At 40.9% G+C, this 18173-nt stretch overlaps 1 protein-coding gene across 4 annotated transcripts in view; it reads left to right on the top strand.

The window, feature by feature from the left end:
* The window catches only part of ZNF407 (zinc finger protein 407), a 352038-nt gene that overhangs the window by 1080 nt on the left and 332785 nt on the right, over positions 1-18173 (top strand). The window lies entirely within an intron of this gene.

An 18173-nucleotide genomic window follows, 5' to 3' on the forward strand; every position in this document is an offset into this window, starting at 1 on the left:
GCTCGCCGGGGCCGCTGCGCATGCGCGGGCCGTGAAGCCTGGCCGCGACCGGGCTCGGGCTCGGGCTCTGGCGCCCGCCGCCGCTGCCCGCAGCTGCCGGGCCGGGTGGGACCATGAGGGGGCACCGGCGGGGGCGCCGGCCCTGCCAGCTGGCGCCCCGCGGGGACGGTAGCGGGCAGCGCCCCTTAACGGCTACGCGGCGGCGGCTGCGCCTGTGCGTCACCGCCGTCACTGCGGCGCCTGCGCAGGCGCAGCGGGGTGGGGGCGCGTTGGGGCGGGAGCCGGCTCCTGCGCCCCTGGCCCGGGGCCGAGCTGCGGCCTGCGGGGCCGCCCCCCGCCGGGGCCGTGGCTCGGTCTGGCGGCGCGCAGCCGGGAAGGCGGGACCTTCGTCGTGGTTCAGCTCTACCTTGAATGCTTTTTGCTGCTCAAAACCCGCTTTTTCTGACTTTCCCCTCCTTTCCCGAAGGTCATTGTAGTGTAAGGGTGGATGAGCTTGAGAAGTTGTGCGGTTGGCAGTGAGGAGTGACAACCCGTGTGACTGCAGGAGCTTTGTAAGCGCTTCTTACAAGTGGTAACAAAACAGTTGTAGCCGGTTTTCCTTTACTCTGCTTAAATCACCGAACAGAGCAGTCTCGGAGTCACGATCACCTCCTGCACTCTCACGATCGTGTGATTTTCAAAACCAAACGTGGTTTTGTCGTCTCTAGGGAGCTAGTGGACTTTCAGGGGACCTGTCAGATTGCACTGAGGAAAGCGAATTCGCATAAATAGCATAGCAGTTTCTTAATACGTTTCTAAATACGTGTGCATCTTCAGTGGAAAAGATCATTAAACTAAAACTAACTGTTACAGGTGGCCTGTGAGGGATAGGTTATCATATTGTTTAATTTGACTTCTTAGGACAGGTTTCCTGTTGCTTCTTCAAATAATTAGTGTGGCCTGTGAACCACAATGTCCATCTTAAATTTAGTGTTAAGGAGAAAGAGAAGGAAAAAAACAGAAGCATTTAATTTGTGATCTGTATGCTGTAACAATTGGTGGTCTCAGAATTTGCATAGTTAGGGTTCTAACTCTTGTTTTCCTGTACCTCTTTCCTTCTTTGTGTAGTTGTCGTGATGCAGACTTGCAAGACCTTGGGTTTGTCATGTATTCATGTTCATCTATATCATACTAAGCATGATGGTAACACCTAGGGAGTAGTAAATAACGGGAATCCAAAAGTGCAAGGGTAATAGTGGCAGGAGTGATTTGCTGATGGTGCAAAAGAATAATAGACTAACGTATAATTTAAACATTGGATGTAATTTGCTGTGATTCTTACCTTAATAATCGAAAGGTGTGGCCTGTGAAGACTATAGATTTTCTTTTTCCATTCCTGTATCAGAACGTGAGTAATCAAGATGTTTGCATGAGGCTGGAGCGTTGGATGTTGGGATCTATATTTTCCCCAGGTCGCACCTCTTCATGAAAGATGAAGACAATTACAGGCTTCAGTTTGGTCTCTCCTGCAATCTCCTAGACTATTCACAGCAAGTTACATTCATCACAGAAGTAACATTACAGTCATTCCACCCTTATTTCATAAATTATTTCAGCATGGACATATAATCAGATTGTAGCTTTTATATATAAAATATGGAGCCTGGCAGTAATTGTATAATCCATACATTTTAAAAAAGTCAAAGGCACTGGTGTGACAGTGTGATGATGGACTGTGACTTTTTCAGTATGTTCAAACATGTCAGTTTTATTAGCATTTTGGGAAATGTAATTCAAATGACCCGAGTTAAAAACATCGAGCCAATCCTTTACTATCATTCTTCTGTAGGAACTATTGTATAGTAACGGCATCAACAGTTTCTAATTTATTTGCATGAAAGTTTTCTTTGTTGGAAACTTTTTTAAAACTTAAGCTGTGTTGTCTCCTTTTATAGAAAAACATTACTTGCAGAAAGAATGTGTGTGAAGCAGATGTCAGTTACAATACTCCATTAAAACCAACCTTTTGTAATGAAGAACAGAATTTCTGTATTAGCGTGCATAACATTAAGAAAAAAATATCTTTGCTTTGCCTAATTGTGTTTTTATCTTTTGGATGTGTACAGACTTACGGTTTTGTGCATGAGCTAAAATTTACAGACAGATTGGCATATGAAATCTGGTTGAACTGGAATTGTTGAGTGGCTCCTACGTTTGAATTTCCTAAGATGGTTTAGAATTTAAATATTCTCTTTCTTGGGGAAACAAAAAGGCTGCACTGGATGGATGATCCATCACTCAAATAAAAACATTGGTTAAAGATGTGTCTGGTCTAGTCATTCATTCAAATTAATGCCACAGTATTATGGCGCATGTTGAAATTACTATGTTCGCTTTTTAGATTGTGCATCCTGGAGTACAGGTTATTCTTTTGAAGTGAGCACAACACCAAAAATAGGGATTGAGGGGGAAGACGAGATGACACGATTCAACAGTTGTAGTGGCTGCTATTCTTTGAGTGACTTTTTTTTTTTTTTTTTTTTTTTTTTTTTTTTTACAAAGGTGGTGATGGGGAAAGAATAGCTGCTCCGTTGTTCACAACCCTGGCCACGAGACGTAGTGGTTTCTATTCTGTGCTTTGTATTATATAAGGAGTTAACCAGAAACGGTACTTTCACTTTGACAGATTAATGGCCGACAGCCGGCCAGCGGACACTCTTGACTGCGCTTCTACCCCAGGAAGGTGCTGTTTTGCATTGGCCTCGCTAGCTCGGGGTAGCACAGCCGCCCAGCGCCTCAGGTGCAGCTGCATACAGTGCCTGGCCAGCAGCAGCGGTTCTTGGTGGATGCAGATGTGTGCAGGAAACGAGCAGCACGCCTCGCTGGTGATGCTCAGTGCTAATAGGAGGCATAGGATTAACCGTGGACGTCTTGGAGAGAGTGAATTAGGAGTAGGGCTGCGCAGGAGGTGGCATTGCAAACCGTGTAAATGTTACCGGGCCCAGGGTGTCAAAGTTCATGTGACATCTCTGATAACATCAGAGTGGTTTAATCTTTGGTCTGTCTGCCTTTGCAGTGGGCTTTCTTACGGCCTTACACATACATGTATGAAAGTTTAAATGAAATATGCCTATACCTACTTTTCTTCTAAACTGGGTAAACTGGGTACTTTTTTTTTTTGTCGTTTCTGCCTGTGTTAACACATAAGTTCAAAGTGTTTATTAGTCTGTGTGTACAAAACCAGGGAAGAAGCAGAAAATGTAAACGCGTTGTTCTTGTACTCTCTAATTTCCCACTTGCAGAAATTCCAAAGGTGTCTTTTGCTTCGCAGAAAGAAGTTGTATGTTTGAAATGGGAACCACACCCACTTTGCTGCTCTGCAGCTATGAATTCTGGTGATCCTGTTTCTGCCATCTGCCCGTGAAGGGTCTATAGTTACAGAAGAGTCTATAGCCCATTCTAGGTGTTTATGTTAAATATATGTGGAAGTTTTCGTATTTTACTTAATTTCAGTTCTTCAACATGTGAAGATGAAAGGTGGTGTCCCAAACGTATAAAAGGGCAGCAATCTATAGCTTTAGAGCAGAAAGAAATCCAGTTACCTTCTTTCCTCAATATAAAAAGAAAAATTACAGTAAGTGCTAGCCAATTCACACACTTCTTCGCAGAGAAATAACCAAAGTGCCATTTAGAAACAGGCAGTAACGATGTTCCAAAAGTGAAATGCTTGTTTGCATAACTCACGACTGCTTTCCAGTCCTGGATTAGCAGAGTTGTTGATTGCTGATTTTTTTGCTTTGTTTTGTTTTGCTTGTTTGTTCTACAGCAGGCTGACCTTTTTTCTGAGTAGTCTGGCCTACTACTGAACCACTGTCTGTAACATTATGGGTTATATTTAACTGGGCTGGGAAGCTGCAAATGTTCTTAGTTTCCTTCAGTCCTTAGTAGTGCAGGCATAAATTTTAATTGCCTCTGCCCTTCTGATTCTAAAAATATAAGCTGTTATGTGTGTGTGGCGTATGTAATGGCCAAGGAAGACGCGTGCAGAGTAGTTAGGGTATGCAGGATTTCAGTGTCTAGGTCTGGATGCATACATCTCTATAGATTACTGTTTTGCTACAAACATATGTATAGATGCTTTCCTGTCTGGTATTCTTTGTCTCACTGTAGTTAAAAAGAAAGTTTCTTGCTGTCCTTAGCCTCATCTTTGGTAGTTCAAAAGTCTCTCTCAAAATACAGGCACAAAGATTTAAAAAATACATGTAAATGTTAACTGCAATTACAAGGTGTAACAAAACTCATCCAAATAGTAATACCAAGTCATCAATTTACATGGAAATCATCATTTCCTGTTATATTGTTATTAGGGAATCCATAGTTATGTAGTATACAAATATTTCTGTAGGAAACATTCCAGGAAGAAGTTTGAAAAGTGTGGAGGTCCTGGCAAGAATTCTAATTTAAGCAAAGACAGAAACAAACTGTTCTGGTGCCATTTGGATGGCCTTCAGAGCTCTGGTGTGGCTTCATGATTCTGTACATGAGAGTTCTCTTAAGGCAGGTTTTCAAGCCTGGGCTTGCTCTGGAAGAGCCAGTAGCCTGCACCCGTTTCCATTCGGTGGGTTAGTGGTTGGGTTTGTTTGCTTTCTGTGAGTTAGTAGAACACGTTTGCTGTAACCATTTGCTATAAGCCTAGGAGATAGCCCACCCAGAGTTGGTTTTAAGACACGCCTTAGCAGGAGGAGGCTTGCTTACTTTACCTGTACCGGTGGTATGTCGCATGTTGGCATCGCCCACTTCTGTGCTGGAGGGAAAAGCGTGAACGGGGATGACGTAGCAGTCTCTGTTCACGTGAGGAAGCATCAGACTCACTGCTCATGTGCTGCCTGGGGGGTTTGGTGCCTCTAGGAAGCACAGCGCTGGCTGTAAGGCGGGTGGGCTGCCGCCGAGCGGCACGCCGGCGATACGCCCGGAGCCCACTGGAAGTGCCGCGTGTCCCGCTTGCGTTCTGCACCCGCGCAGGAAATCCCGCGTGGCTGGAAGGCCTCCTGTTTCCTGGTGCGTGGGGTGCGGGCGGTAAGCTCGAGGCTTCCGAGGAGCATGTCTTGACGTTCCTGTGATGCCCGGCATACATGGCTATCTTTCTCTCCAAGAACCATGGCATAGAAATACAGCACTTGTGCATTTTGCAATCCCATGTGGTCTGTTAACAAGGAGAAAGAAATGCCTGTTGTGTGCTTGTCTTCCGTTGAATATTCAAGAGAAATCATATGTTGTATTTAAGTCGGATTGTTCCAGGTACTTGGGAACAGGATAGCAAACTCCAGAAATACAATAAAGGCAAAATCTTGCTCTCTTCTAGTTCCTTGCTGTGTGACATGCCTTCTGCAGGGGTGTACTGACATGGGATTTGAGACACTGGATATGCAGCAAGGACGGCAGCGATCCTTGTGTTTTGTTTTCTGTTTGATTTGTTACTTCTGTCATCTTCACTTCCTGTTTGCACTGCCAGTGAAGTAAAGGCTGTTGCTTTTCATGCTCCCCATGTGAGGCAAACCTAGATTTATCTTGCTCTTTAAAGGGAAGGGGGTTCTCGCCTTATGTCATATAAATTGTTAATAGGATATACATTTCTGAAAAGTCAAAATGGAAAAATTAAAAGCATCCATAAGCTGCAGCTTGTTTGTTTGTTTTGGCAGCTGCAGAATAAAGTGCAATGAATACTAAAAATCACTAGTTTAGCATGTGAATCCTTTACTGGGCACAGCCTGATTGTTATAAGTCAGAGCTAATTTTTTTTTTTGGATTGGATCCCGTGCTAGCAAAATATCTAAGTTCAAAGATACAGTACATAAAAATGTTTTCTGGATGTTGTCTTCAAAATCTGCCAACTTCTTTTCTATTGTTTTCAGTTTTATTGGTACAACAATGGAATGATTTGAACTGCATTTGTTTTTTTTCTCCCTGTTGTTCACATTTTCATTTTAAATTATTTACAAGTCTGAGGCTTGGAGACGAGAGCCTAATGAATGCTTTTAAAAATAAAACCTTCTTCTTTAAGCATGCTATGCTTCATGTTTTGAATTTATAACCCAAGCCTTAATGAATCGTTTCCTAGTTACTCTCATCTTAGAATTTATGAGCTGTCCTATTTACAAGTTTTACCTATACAATGGAAAGATAATTCCTGTTTACCTTATATGAAAAGAACTGTTCTTGTTAACAAGCTTAAACTGCTAATTATGGGTAATACAGCAATAAATACTATGTCAAACCTTTTAGCAGCGTGAAGATGCAATACTTAGGTTTTGGGCCTTTTCCTGGTGCATTCCGTTAAGAAGAGAGTGTGTTGTGGTTTTTGATCTCTCATATACATATCAGGTTAATAAAAAGTATTTTAGGGAAAAACAGTAGCCTATAGGTCCTTACAGAAAGCAGATTCATTTCTGTTCTACATTGAGGGCGATACGTTGTTGCTCACATACTATAATGTTGCTATAAGCCTTGTTATTGTGAGGCTTCAGATAGATGGCAGATGTGTGAAAGAACCCCGATGACTTCATGTATATGTGTATGTGGTGTTTTGTTAACAGTTAAGTTATTCTGCTGAAAAAAAAAATAGGACTAGCAGTAGTTGCTTTGTTTTGAGTGTACATTAATGTAATTTAATCAGGAAGGAAAGAAAACCTGGGACTAGAATTTGATGTCATTTACCTGACTATAAATTGGAATATCTCCATTTAGTTTAACAGAATTTTTTCAATTTACGTCAAAATGATCGAAATCAGAACCTGACACAAGTTCTCCATCTCATAATTTGTGCATACAAAACCAAAGAAATAATATTGGATTTTTTTGTTGTTGTTGTTGTCCAAATCTTACCCCAAAAAACAGATTGGTTTTTGAGCAGAGGTTTTGTAATACAGTGTTGTTACTTGTTGTTACCAGGAACTTTGCAGATATATTGTATGAAGAAACATTTTTTTTTTTTTAGTTGTTTCTGATTAGACTTTAATTGTCAAAGCTACAGACTTGTGAATTTGAGAGCCATTCTAAGTCGAGGTAGCTTGAAAATTCTTGACAAATATTTTCTTTGACTTCTTTATGTGTGCCTCTGATGATATCCGCAGAGAGTTGTAATTAGGCTTTGTTCCCTGTCTGATTTTCTTTGTGTTGCCCAAGGATTTTGCCATGGGGATGGCAACCTTAGGAAGGAAGGAGAGGAAGAGGCTGAAGAGAAGGGTGGCATAGGTCTGACGTTGGAGGTGTCCGTTCTGCTGCTCCGAAGCGGGCGTTTGATGAGAGTTCCTTCTCTCAAAACTGAGGAATCTTGGGTACAAGGTTATTAGGTACAGTAGACAGTTCTTCGGAGAAGACAAATAAAAACCTGGCAATGCATTTTGCCACCTCTGTTTGGGCTACTCAGTTTCTGTTTCCAGGTGAAAAACATACTGAGCTTTGCAAGTGGAGGTTGACTTGCAGAGATACCTGCTCTTTTTCTTTGTTCACATCATCCTGACTTTAGACGCTGCTGGTATCAATACAGTGTATTTTGGGGTACAGTGTTGAATAAACTTTTTTTGTCAGAGAATAGGTACCTTTGTGTTTTGGATGCAAAGGGTAAATACCCTATCAGGAGGTATATTTCTGAGGAGGTGGCATACAGGCAGAGGTAAGACATCACCAGCTACTATAGATGGAGAAGTAGGCAAGCTTTCAGGCACACAAGCCTGTCTTCAGATCTGCTGCTGATACCAAGATAATTAGAATATACTTTAAATGAAAACAAAGTTAATCTCTGAAGTTTATACTTAAATGTTGTATGGAAGTGCAGAAATGTAAGGAGTGTGTCTTTTCACGGGGTCAAATATTTTATTTGTACATTTGTTACAAGTACTCAGGGGTCATTAGACTTTTAATTACAGGGTTTTGGATGACACCTGATCTAACTGACAGTGCTGAGAAAATGTCAGTTGATATCACTGTGGCCATGGTTTTGTTTTGATTTTATTTTTTAGTTATTGTTCCTCCTTGTAAATTATGTTTGTAAGCTCAATGGTATCTGCTTTGAGAGAGGAGAAATAATTCACGTAATATTTAAATTTTGTTTGAATGAACCACCTAAAAAGCGCAGAGAAAAAAGAATGGTATATTCCCTAAAATAAAATTGCAGTAGGAATTTTGCTTTGTAAAAGAAGATGTTCATAGTGCTGGAATTGTCTAAACCATCAGAATTGCCAAGCATAAATAATTACATAATTTCACACTTTCCAGTGAAATCAGACCCTGATTAAGAAGTTGACAGCCTGAGAGAGTCTGCTTTTTGACGGTGATGTCTGTATTCCCTAAATTTGTAGAGGCTGCCTCTAGGAAAACAAGACTGAGCTTTAAACCTTTTACTTTGAATGAGAACCCTTATTGACAAATAGAGAATATTCCTTTTCTTTAAAAAGTTTTCATACTCTGAATGCACGGGTATTTCAGCTTTTCCACTTTCAGCTAGCATAGATTTTGCTGATATCAGGTCTTCTCGCTGTCTTGGTCCTCGCTGTCTTTCAGTATGTTTGATATTCATATTTCTTTTTTATTCCTTCTTCCTTGCTGTGCTTTTTTTCTTCCTTTTCTTAAACAAATAGATAATATGGTAATACGAACTCTAATAGGAAAAAGGCATTGTTTAACTCAGTTGGGGTACTACTAATCCAGTCACCAAATGTAACCATAACACAGCATGCATTTTAATTATTAAATATAATGGAAACTTTGCATTTTAAATCTGGAGCTATAAACCACTTGTTTGAAAATGCACAGTTCAGCACTATGATTTTAGCTTGTAGTGAATTACAGGGCAGTATTCTTTGATCAGTTATTACAAGTTGAAGATTAGTAGCATTCAGTGCTTGTGTTAATTTTGAGAATATACATAGGAGTCACTGCAGGTCAAACTGAAGCTCAGTGCTGTATATTTTTAATGATTTAGTCAGGTGGCTGGATAAAGCAATGTAAAAATGTATAGATAATAGAGTCATGCCAGTCATTCCAAATAAGGGTAATTTAAAGGAACATTTTAAAGACTAGTACTCCCCCAAATTCCAGTACTCTGTAAAATATGCTTTATTATTAAATGTAATATTTTTGAGGTTTTTCTTTTAGATACGTACTTGTTCGAACAGTTCTACAAAGTGCTCCTAATGCACTTTTGATGTCTTTCCAGTAAGTAAAAGCTGAAGGGTAGAAGAACTAGTATGTGTTTGCCTATGTTTGGTCAAGACCTGTTTTTGTAATGAATACATTTTTACCATCAATAGATATAATGAGTTCTAATAGAAAATTTTAGTATCTATGCACTTTTTAACATAAAAAATAAAATTACTCTCGGAGTGAATGTGGATTTTACTGAATCATCATGAAAATTTACTAATCCCTGCATGAGACGTGGAGGCTTGAAGCTCTGCTCTGTTTTCAGAAGTAGGGGAGATCACGTTATTGAGCACCTCCGCTAGGTTTGGAGGAGGGGCCTTTGCTTAGGTGCCTGCTTCAGGACACTGGGAGAGCTGGCATGCCATAGGTGCAAGAACAAGGCTTTCCAGATTCGTGAGAGGTAAACAGTGCGGTAGTAGCTCAGCAGAGCCAGTGTTTTCTTCCCTCTGTCCAGGTTGCTAGGCCCAACAACTCTCCTTTTCTGGGTTCAGGACTCGTGCTCGCTGTCTTTCTCCTCTAGCTGACGAGGCTGTTCTTGGTCGGTTGAGCATGAGCTGTTTTTTTTTTCTTCTCTGTGCGTATAGTATGTGAGACCTAACTCAGGACTTCAGATCTCACTTTCTGTTCCAGACATTTTAAATCTTGGCTTTGAGCAGCTCGGTAGTGCCTGACATTCCTGGTGGATACAGGCTTCAGTAATTTTGGACTGTTGAATTTTCGGAATTGAGTGAAGATTTTCATTCCATGGGGCCACCCAAACCCTTAGAGCATCCTTATCGCCTGGTTCAGCCTTCCCTTTTCCTTAATCTTTTTCCTTTTGGTGATCTGGTATAAACTCCATAAACTGGTAACTGATTTTACAGTTGCAGCCTTTGCTCTTGAGTCTGGTTGTTCTAAGACTATGTTCGTCAGAGAGCACCAACTTTCTCATTATTTCTCTTGCTCCTCACTATTCATCTCTATTGCAAATCAAACTATGATATCAAAATAATTATGATATCAATGTCTACTAGATCCTTAAAATTCTTACTTTGTAGTTCTTTTTGCTAATGTACCTTTTTGACTGTGTGGTGGGAGAGTGTGTCGGTAATACCTTTCTACCGTGGTTTTTTTTGTTCATGCATATTTCGGAAATATGTCCATGTGTGCCAAATTAATTTAGTTCAGCAAAAGTTCTTCACATGAAGGCTGTTTTTTTTAACCATAACCATCTCCAAACCTGAATCACTGTAGAGAACCAATGAATTTATCCACATCGCTTATTTGTATTGTTCTGGGGATGGGTTGCAAACTATGTCCATTGGCCTAGTGGACTGTAGTTAAAGAATTGCGAAGAGAGCGCCTTTTCTGATGAATAAAGTTAGTTACGGACTAAATAAAGGCTACATTTGAACGCATGGCCTTGGTTTCCTCTAGAGGAAGGAGTGCAGCGTCACCTGGGGTAGCTATGAGCATCTCTTCTGGGCTTCAGGGCTTTGCCACCAGTGACTGCAGGCAGCTCCCCGGCATAGCTTGCTTGCTGCTCCTGCCAGCTTGACCAACTCACCAGCTGCATTGTGAGAACCAAAGCAGGATTTTGCTCTTCCTCGCTACTTTTTTCTATTCCTTTCAGACCATAAAATGGGGACTCTGAAAATGAAGGCACATTTTGCTTTTGTGCTTTTTGTTGTGCTCTAGGGGAAAGCTGGAAATAAGGTATTGGTAGTAGGAAATAGCCTAGATTGTAGCCTACAGTGTAAGGTCATAGGTTGCTTGTCTCTTGTTGTGTTATTTCAGGCTTCGTTTTGGAATCTACCTTCTTATGTATGAATTGTTTTCCAGGCTGTGTTAAATAAAGCCCTTTTTATACCCTTTAATCCTTTGGCTTCCATGAACTTCTGATGTTTTTTGGCTGCCTTTATCTTTCTGTTGCAGTTTTCATTGCACGATATGTTGTCCAGTCTCCAGTTCCTGAATTCTCAAGTCTTAGGTCTTTTTGGGAGAAGCCCTTTTTTCCATGCTATTTTGTCTATTGTTCGTTTTTAAGATGTGCCGGTTTGTTTTGTCGTGTCTTTTCTCCGACGCAGTCGATTTTAATGCTTCTTGCTGTTCTCACTCATTTTCAGTGTGCCCGATTCCCCGTTGTGCAGCTGACTGCGGGAGCAGCAGCAGGACAGGGAGGTTTTCCTCCCCAGTCCGCCAGCCTGAACCTGGCCCAGGTCAGCAGCAGCTGGAGGTCAGGACCTGGCTCCCATCTGCCCAGGGGCTGCGGTGCAGCCAGCTGACCATCTCCCGCCGGTTCCTCGGAGTGGAAGCTGGGTCTGAATGACAGATGGCCCTTATTTACTGATATAAGTGGCCAAGCATTCAAGTTTTTAGTCTGATTGCTTTTCTCCTCTTCTCTCACATCCTTTCTTGCCTTCCTCCTGGAACAGGTTTTTTTTTTTTTTAATTTGTAAAAGGAAAAGTATACCAACTCTAAGTATGAAGTGAATTTTTACAGCCGAGTTATAAATTGCAAAAACTAGGGGGTTTATAATGGAAACGCTTAGGGGAGAGAGGAAAGGGCGTGCTATAATACATATGTAACCTTTTTTCCCTCTCTTTAGTGAATAGACCGTTTAAACTAAATTAAGTAAAGGATATAAATTCTGTTGTTTCAGTTTTTAATATTTCATGGCTGATTTTATAGATAAAAATTACATTTAACAATAAATATGAAGAAGAATTTATACAGCCTGTTCTAGTTTGATATGGAACAGCAAATCGCATTTCTCTGTAGCTGTAAAGAAAATTCATTATAATGTCTTTGGTTGTAAGAGATGGCTTCATTGTGATTAGTTACACCGATAATAAAACAACCTTTTTACAAATGGCACAAGATACATGAGATCTCATGTGTCTGCCTTTTAATAGCATTGAATTTGTGCATTTGCTACCTTTATTCCGTGGTCCTTTTTTCATTTACAATTGGGCACTTTTAAAATCTACATGTTATTAAAAATAGTCTAATATAACTTAATTGTTCTTTTGAAGCATTCTGGAGAAGGAGTTATTAATGCAGCTAAGCATTCTTAATTGTTGAGTTTTCGAAATAAAACCCCCCTAATTTTAATTACAAAAATTATGCCATTTCGTTCAATCCTGAGTAACAAGTTTTGGGGATAAAATAATGAAATCTGGATATCTGACGTTACTTTCTGAATCCTTTTTAAGCACCTAAAGAAATATCTTGACTTTCAAATGCCCTGTTTGCAGTGACTTCAATTGGATGTAGATGTTTGTAGGTATTTGAACACAGGTAGTGGCATTAGGATGCCTACTAAGCAGTTGAGAGTCAAAGTGTATGCATTTGGGGTGGGGGGAAGGATTTTGTGAGGAATTCACAGCCATTAAAGGGGTATTTATTTATTTTTTTCCATTGTACATGCATTTAAGAATACTTCGATGTCCTTAGCATAATAATGCACAATGAGTTTGATGAGAAAAGTATAATGGTTGTAATAAGAACCTTTGCATAGTTATATTGCTGTGATTTGTGCTATTACAGGGGTTTAACCAGTAAAATGTTCTGTATTGTTTAGTTTACAGAAATAATATTGGATATTAGATTCTGGAAAATTGGTGCGTATGTGACAAAATGATATTTTTAAATTGTAAAATGGAATTACATGGCTACTATTAGAAGTGAATTCCTTTCCTGCTTCATGTAAAAAAAAAAAAAAAAAAAGAATTTGGTGCTTTAGAATGAGGAAGGCTGCAGAGCTGACAAAACAGAAGTTGCATTTGATTATCAAATATTTATGGAATTTACCAGAAATTGAAAATCTGAATCATAGTGCTTGGAAAAAATAGGATATTATGCTTGAGTCTAATGGAAAATACGAGATGGAACAGGACACTTAATATTAGGTTTCGCTGTAAAAGACATAAACCAACATTTTTGCTCCTGTTGTCCGTAAGCTTTAATTTTAGACTGTTGTCTCTTTTCTGTTGATGATTACAGCTAAGAAAAGAAGTCCTGTAGCTAAAAGTGTTTTCCCAGGATGAACACCAGGAAAACGACTACTGATGACTGAAACACAGGACTAAATATTCTTTTTACCACCTGAGAGAAAAACGGACTACACCAGGACCTTTTGCTGTAGGAAGCAGCCCATTTGGCTTGCAGTCCGCTTCCCACACCTGCGTTGCTCCGTCAGAGGAATGGTCTGGGTCTGTGGCTTAGGCTGCTCGGTCAGCGGAGAGCGTAGCACCGAAATGCTGCCCTGTCTGTGGTGGGAAAAACCGACTTCGTGTCCTGGCTGCGCTCTGCCATGATAAATCACACGTAGGTCACCCATAAGGGTGAGCTTGTGGTCCTCAGATCCTGGGGGCATTTGAGCTGAGTGATAGCCTACTTAGTAATATGTCAATTTTTTCTCCCAGGAAAGCGTTGGAGCAGGTGTAATTTCTTACTCTAGCTCGGTCTCCGGATACTTGCCGGTGGTTGCCACAGAGTATGTTTTCTGTGTTCATTAAAACCTATTGATCTCAGGAAAGTTTGTGGGATTGATTTTAACTCGGTGCTTTTCAGGGAATTAGTAGTATTTTTAGTAATAACACTCTCCTAACACGTTCCCGAGAGAGAGTGATGTATCGAGGAAATACAGAGGCCACGCGCACAAGTTGCAGCCCTGACCCAACTCCCGAGGTTGCCTCGCCCGGGGAAGCGCTGCGCGGTCCTGCTGCGACCTTCTGCGACGCCGGGAGCCGTGTCTGGGAAGAGTCCGGCGGCATGCTGTGCTCCCTGCCTGGGAGCGATTTGGGAAGCAGGAGGCAACGGATGGGGCCACCGAGTTGACTGGCACATGTCTTCCCAGTCTGTGGAAGAGGAGGGCTGTGGTGCCACCCTGATCGTGCCAGCCGACGGCCAGGTTAGCAGTGGCTCTCTGTAACCGCTGGGCTTCGGGGGGAGGAGGAGGAGGCTCCCCTCACCTTGGGCTCTGTCACTGATATTTCCCAGAGAGCTGTTTGATAGCGTGGGTGCCGACTGGAGATTTGAGTTTTTGATAAAGCAACGACTGCAGGAAATGCACTGTGTGGCTGTTACACGGTGTGCTTCAAAATAATAAGATTTTGCACACTAGATACCCAAGTAACAGAAAACTAGTAAGCAAGGCGCAGTTCTTGGATATAACAGAATGAAGCCGCGTAATTTTTGTAGGTATTAGGGAAGGGGTCAAGTCACAGCGCAACTGTTCCTGATGTTGCACTGCATGCACCGTTCCTGCAGGAGAAACGAAAATTTTAATTGCCAAGTGAGTCCTTGTTCAGGGATGCACTTGAACACGTGCCTTACGTCAAGCCTAGGAGGAATCCTGCTGACAGTGTGCATGTGCTTAGGCATGTTGCTGGTTCTGGAAGACAGCTGAATTTCGGGGACTGATTTAGGTAGGCATCAAATCTGTTGCATTGCAAGAAACAGACATGGGGGGAAAATGGGTACTATTGATAAGCAGTGATATTTGAAACCTTCATGGTAGTTGTTCCCAAAGTATCAGTACTGTGAATGCTTTGGACAAGAGGTAAATGGGGATTTTATAGGTGATGGTGGTGTCAGCAAGAGGCTGTGCCTTCTTCTCCTCAGTTCCTTCCCTCCTTCAATTCTTGCTGGCTAGAACCCGTCCTGAGGAGATGCGGTTTCACTGTACGGGCCATGGTCCAAGACGGATGCTGCTGAGGCAACCCCTGGTCCTTCTCTGCCGGGGGTACAGAGCCCTTTGCTATAGCACTGCCTCCTCCATCGTTCACCTCCGCAGACCAGGAGTGTGTTTTTCTGGGGGGAAGTGGGAGCCTGCTCAGATTTCAGCCTCCCTTCTGTTGTTTGCTGGAGCGAAGGCACCTTTTGTAGCTATGTGGCTTAGCTCCAGTGAAGGGCTTGCGGATGGGGAAGGGAAGAGGCTCCATGATGTGCCATAATAGTGGCTCTTGACTGGTATCATGGGCACCGCAGAAGTGATGAATAATTTTTGTATCATCTCATATTGCCAGTGCTTGGACTCAGGATACCACTGTCGCACCTGTATGCCTCCTATTGCTGTCTTGTATTGGTTTCCATCTTGACACGGACAGTGATGGAAATTAGAATAAAATTCAATGATAACCCCCTGAACTGTTCAGAGTGCAGAAGTATGTAGCTTTAAAAGGTGTTCAGCGACTTCAGCTGAAGCCTGGGTTGGTTCACCTGAAAGCAAATAACAGTTATTATGGAGGAAGCCAAGCTTTGAGCAGCTATGCATAGTTTAAGTGTTAGTGATGATCATCTAAGGTTATTGGGGAAAAAAATCCCCCTATGTGTTGTGGAGGAGATGGCAGCACTATTGTGATTGCTTGCATGTATTATAAGAAACCATTGAGGAGAAAAGGTGTGATTTGACATGCAGCTTTTCCCCTGTGTGTTAAAGGTTTATCCCTTCTGTGGCTGAGAACTGCGTACAGCTATCATCTGTTTATACTAATTTCTAATGATGGATATTAATTTCTTTTTGTTAGAGATCCCGTGATAGAAAGAAGTGAAGGCTGCTGCTTACGCTTTGCTGAAATGTGCTGGAGGACTAACGGGTTCTGGCAGGGATTTGGAGCAGCATCTATAGCACAGAGACCCCAGTGCGAGGCTGCCCCCTGCTTCCACCGTGCTTCTCCCCCCATCGCCCTCTGCCTTATTTAACCAACCGAGCTGGAAAATAAAAACTGAAAAGAAGGTCTAGGTTTCATATGTCTTATAGGATTGAGCTGAAATACTTCCAGTGTGCTCATGTCTATTTTATTGTATAGAAAACCAGGTTTTGTCTTTACATAATAAGCTAATAGTTCAGATTGTTGAGTATGGCTATGTGCGTTAATACTGATAATACAAATACATACAGATATGTAAAAATATATGTTCCAATGAGTATATATTGTAACTGATAATAATATCAGCTGTCATTTCTGTAGATATGCTTGCCAAAGAAACATGTAACACATTTCTGTTTGATCTTTTCTTGGACGAAACGCAATTACTTCCTTGTGTGTAGTGGCCACCAGGTGTCATCAGAATGCTTTTATTTTTATTAATTTATCCTTTTCTTTAGAAGCGTATGTACATTCTGTATTTTTCTCTGGAAACTTTGTTAACCTACCACACAAATAATCCTAACTCCTCATGCACCTATTCAGCCAAAAACTCATGCAGCTCTCTTCAGCTGAACCACTTGAATAAGCTGCTGACAGGAGGGAAACAAGATGCACAATAATACTGAGAAGCATGTGCATATACACACAAATTATTACGTGCATTCTTTGCCCCAGTCATTGAAAAGATGGAGATAGATACAGTAAGCTAAACCATGTGGGCCTGGTTTACCTTAGTAGAATGTCATTAAAGAGCTACAGGGAAGGCAATTAAAATGATGACTTAGAAAATACTAGTATTTAGAGCATGTTGAATTTCCTTTTCTATCTTCTGCCATCCTTTCTCCTTTTTATGCCTTTTCTACAGTTGTGGTGTCCTAACTTCACATTTAATGTATTTGTTTTTGTTTTTTTATTATTATTTATTTATTTAGCTCTGGATGTTTGGCATACTTGCATTAATTGTGGATAAAACACATCAAAACTATTATCAGCCTACCTTTAATTTAAAAAGGTATTGGCTATGTTCTTTTTTTATCTTCAGTGAGCTATTGCTCAGTGAATAGCTGTGTAATAAAAAACTGAAAAATGCTCAATATCTTTTTAATTTTTTTTTAATATTAAAAATGAAGAGAACATTTCAATGCAAAAAATGCATCTTTTTTTCTTTTTTTTTTTCCCTACTTCCTTGCAGTTTTATCTAGTTCATACTTCCCTTCTGCATCTTGGTTCAACTTACTAAAAAAAAAACAAACAAAAAAAAATGTGTTCTGGGCTGTCAGCTGGCAGAGAGCTGGCCATTTGTGTTGGCCTTTTCACCTGTGCTGCTGCTGCTACCTCCTCCAGCCTGCTCAGGCTGTGTTAGTAGACAAATGTTTCCCAGGCTGTGATGATGGAGGCTTCTTGTTGCTTTTCATGTGATACGGTAGTATAAAACAAGGGGCCAACGAAGCCATCTTTTTTTTTTGTCTTTTAGGTTTAATTTTGAGCAAAAGTTGATGAAAATTTAGTAAATCTTGGCAAGTATTAAACACCAGAATAGCAGTCGAGGAAATTCTTACTTCTTCTATTTTAAAGGAGAACAGAGTCAGAGCTTTTAGGACCAGATTTCTAGGGTAAAAATTTCAAGAGCCCGTTTCCAAGTAACAGCAATTTAACATTAGTGTTATCTTTTGCTGCTGAAGTGCAGGAAAAATTTAAGACTTCCAACATTTTTTTTCAGGTGTCAGCATGAGATGGTGCCTGTGCACTTCCTCTGATGAATTCCAGTGTGGTCTGCTGTATGTAAGAGGGTCCTACAGCCTATGGTAGAAAAGAGATTAAAATTGCATTTTACTTTTGCTTTTCTCTAGTTTTAATTGGTGAAGTTGGTGAGAATTGCATCTGGCATGAAACCACGTCATTCTGAGAGTTCCCACAAACCACGGGACTCATTACTGTATGTGAAAAATGAACATTTCTTTCCTGCAAGTTTCCTTCGTGGACCTGATAAACTCTCTAAAGTGTTTTGAGAATACTTAAGCAGTGCTTTTCATCCATAAATATCACAGTGCTGTACAAATATGATGTTTCTTGGATCCTCAGAAGTTTCTGTTGCATATTTTTATTGTTATTGTTATATGTATGCCTCACTCTGGAAATAGTAAAAATTCTTTGAACTTACAATTCAAAATATACAGATCTTTTTAAATTTTCAAAAATTGAAAATCTGGGGGTTATTCAACACTACTTAGGAGATACTAGTGCATTTCCTCTTATTCTGTCTTGGACACATCTGTTGGTTCTGACAGCGCTTGAAATGAGTGTGTATCCATGTCTGTCTTTTTCAGCTCCCTCTTCAAAGCTGATCTAATCGGTGG

The sequence above is a fragment of the Nipponia nippon genome, unplaced genomic scaffold (assembly GCF_047370975.1).
Source record: "Nipponia nippon isolate SJK-2023a ecotype South Korea unplaced genomic scaffold, ASM4737097v1 scaffold_1, whole genome shotgun sequence".
Taxonomy (NCBI): Eukaryota; Metazoa; Chordata; class Aves; order Pelecaniformes; family Threskiornithidae; genus Nipponia; species Nipponia nippon.